The 865-nt window shown below is 34.5% G+C and overlaps 1 long non-coding RNA gene across 1 annotated transcript; it reads right to left on the bottom strand.

Annotated features, from left to right (window-relative positions):
- On the bottom strand, positions 1–865 carry LOC116105079. Its single transcript, XR_004124020.1, has 3 exons — positions 756–865; positions 243–391; positions 1–115 (listed from the first exon to the last, which is right to left on the bottom strand). It is a non-coding gene; the product is annotated as an uncharacterized LOC116105079 (long non-coding RNA).

The following is an 865-nucleotide window of genomic DNA, read 5'->3' as shown; positions in this document are numbered from 1 at the left end:
GAAACACAATATTGCTCCTTTCTAGCAACTTCAGGTGATAATTCTCCATTTCTGAGTAAAGTCATTTAGAATGACTCTTTCTCCCTCCTTTGGTTGGTCGCATAATCACCCTCCCCTGTATTTTAATGAAAAAAACTGCAGTGAGACAAGAAGTATTTGTTTTGGAACTAGAAGTTGAAAATTTGAATATAAAGTTCCATGCCTTAATATTAACAATACCACTTGGAAAAACAGGTTGCAACCTTTAAGAAGTAAGGAGATGTTATGCTATATATTTCGAGGCTAATTGCCTCTGTCAATCTTCTCCAGCATGATAAGAGCTCCTGTCATATCTCATCATATAGTCTTTTGATTTCTTCAAGATATATTTATGATACATTAAACTTGGTCACTGCATCAAAACTAAAACATGGACATTAAGCTTTCTTAATAAGAAATAAAAAGCCCTTTCCAATATCCACATAAGCATACGAAAACCCCAATGTGTCACAAAAGGATCTCACAGAGCCAATTTAACGAAAAATGAAGAAGCTCCCTAACATGCTGCATAATTAATCCAACATTTCAAAGCATAAAGTTCATTAAGGGAAAACTTCTCAGATGTAACTGCTTTTAAATAGGCTGAAAATCTTTTCCAACGTTAATTGTTCAACCTGATAGAAAACTAAGGTGGTTATTTTGTGATAATTGCCAAACTTTTAAAGGACATAATCAAGATAAAATGGAGACCTTATGCGGAAAATCAGAACAGAGACCTTATTGTAAGTCCTCTCTTCTCCCGTTGGTCACATTCTGCTATTCTCTGTCTTGTACATCATAAAGCATTATAGCCAATTCGAAAATTAAATTCCTTTGCCCATCGGAA

Source organism: Pistacia vera, unplaced genomic scaffold, assembly GCF_008641045.1.
Source record: "Pistacia vera cultivar Batoury unplaced genomic scaffold, PisVer_v2 Contig492, whole genome shotgun sequence".
Classification (NCBI taxonomy): Eukaryota; Viridiplantae; Streptophyta; class Magnoliopsida; order Sapindales; family Anacardiaceae; genus Pistacia; species Pistacia vera.
Note: the sequence above shows the minus strand (reverse complement) of the source record. Positions and strands in the feature narration are given on the sequence as shown.